A 2,236-nucleotide genomic window follows, 5' to 3' on the forward strand; every position below is an offset into this window, starting at 1 on the left:
TATGTTTATTTTTCAATTTCTAACTTTTTAATAAATATTTCAACCATTCAGTTCATTTCCACACTTTCTGTTAAGAATTCTTTTAAATTCTTCAGTGTTAAATGATGTGATTTTTTCTCATTGAGTAATGTTATCTTTATCCTATGGATTGCTATAATTATTTTTCATTATATTTTCTAAACGTGGGCAGTATTTTTTAAGTGGCTCTTTGGAGCCAAAGATTATTTAGGAGATCTCTGAATTTTCCAAGCAGTTGATTTTACTTAAAATTTTGTTCTTTATATATTTTTTAAATGAGATTTCAGAAAATGATCTCCACTGCAGTATTTTATCTTTAAAAACAATTTGAGAATCTCTTTATAGTCCAAGATGGTGAATTCTGATGAATGTCCCATGGTCAGCCTCTTGATGTTAAAAAATTGTTCAACCTTTTGACTTACATTCCTTTACTAGGCTACAGCCACAGTAATTAATTTGTCTCATTGGACTGTCTGCTGGTCAGCAGAGCATGAAATGTGATTCTCCATGGAAGAAAAAGGATGACTTTGTCATTCCTTCATTCAAATGCTTGTTCATTGATTCTTTTCCAAAACACACATGGAGTACTGATCACATAATCATGGCCAGGCCCTGCCTTGGGCACTGGGACCCCTCAAGTGAGAGAAAAGAGTAGTTATAAGATGGGGGTGTGCCCCACATGTGGACAGTGGAAAGAGGGGCTTTCAGGACTGAGAGAATGGTGTGCATGATGGATTGGGTGGACTTTCTGGGGCCACAGAAAGGGCAGTTTAAGTAAGAAAAGAAAGAGCCAAGCACAGCATGGAGGGTGTGTGAATTCTTTATTGTTTTGGGCCTACTCACCTGCCCCTCAGCAGAAATGGTCTGCCCCAGTTGCCTGGGGTAGGTTTGGTTCCGGGTAGAACTCAGAACATTCATCCCCATAGTGTGGTGTGATCCAGCTGGCCATGGTGGCCCTTGGTGCCCCTGTGTCAGACTGGGCCACGATGGAAGAACTTCATTCTGCTGAGGATATGTACTTTTGTCAAACCCAGGAGACCCTGGAGTGCTTCATGACAGAAGCCCCTGATGATATAGGAGCAAGTCTCACTATTCTTGGATATCAGTGGGAGATGGCGGATTGTGCTATAATAGTTCAAGTCTTTATAATTCTTTTTCTTTTAGGCAGAATTATGCAGTCATTCAAAGAAAGACTTTCTGTATGGGGAGACAAGAAAGCTACCAGTAGCAGTTCAGCACTAGCCATAATGAAATGTAACACTTTTATCAAGTTTCATCCTGGGTTGAAAGAAGATGAAAACTCAGAAGTAGCTGATGATCTGAATGTGCCCAAACCGGCAATAAGAAACATCATATGCATTATAGTAAGACATGGAACAAAGAAAAAAACTCAATGTTCAGACCAAGAACAGCTTGTGTCTGAGACAGCAAGAAAGATCCAGGCTATGCACCAGAAACAGAAAGCCATTGACATACAAGTGCAAGAGGCCAAAACATCCTTAAAACTTCTACCAGCAACTGAAAAAAGACTCGGGTTCTCCATAATGAACTCTATGGCCTGTGTGAAGGCTCAGGTATCATCTCTGCCCAATGATTGGCTTAAGATCAGAGAAATGGCACCTTCTGTAGAAGGGAAGGACATGGATGAGAACTTGGAATCAGGAGAAACAGGTAATAGAGATCATGTTGATGAGCCAGCAAAAGGATCGAGGGAAAAACTGAGGTGTGCTGTAACATCAAGTGTGCTTTTAAACATTCAAGATATAAAGAAAAAGAAATTCTACAATAATATTGCCAAAGAAAAGAAGAAAGCCCCCTTGGCAGGTCAACACAAATGTGCCCAGAACAAAGAAGCTTCCATCAAAAGGGCAGATAAACATCTTAAGGAGAAAGAAAATGAAATGACTATGTCGTATCACCCAAAAGAAATGGAGCAACTGGCGATATTACCTGTCAAGAAAGATCTTGACTTACAGAAGAAGGTGGGAAGTTTTGAAGCCAATGGCCTGATGAGTCTTGAAACTGAAGAACAAGAGATATACCAAAAGCGATTCCAAGATCTTGAATTACGTCTGGAAAGAATAATTTCTTCTTATCAGTGGCAGATTCTGACCCTGGAAGGAAAAGCTCTTGATGACTGGTTGAGAGCTCAGGAGGCTGAACGAAACCTCATCATCGTCAGACAGGAGGTCGCAGACCTGAGACAAAGAATAAGGGA

Source organism: Pteropus alecto, unplaced genomic scaffold (assembly GCF_000325575.1).
Source record: "Pteropus alecto unplaced genomic scaffold, ASM32557v1 scaffold88, whole genome shotgun sequence".
Classification (NCBI taxonomy): Eukaryota; Metazoa; Chordata; class Mammalia; order Chiroptera; family Pteropodidae; genus Pteropus; species Pteropus alecto.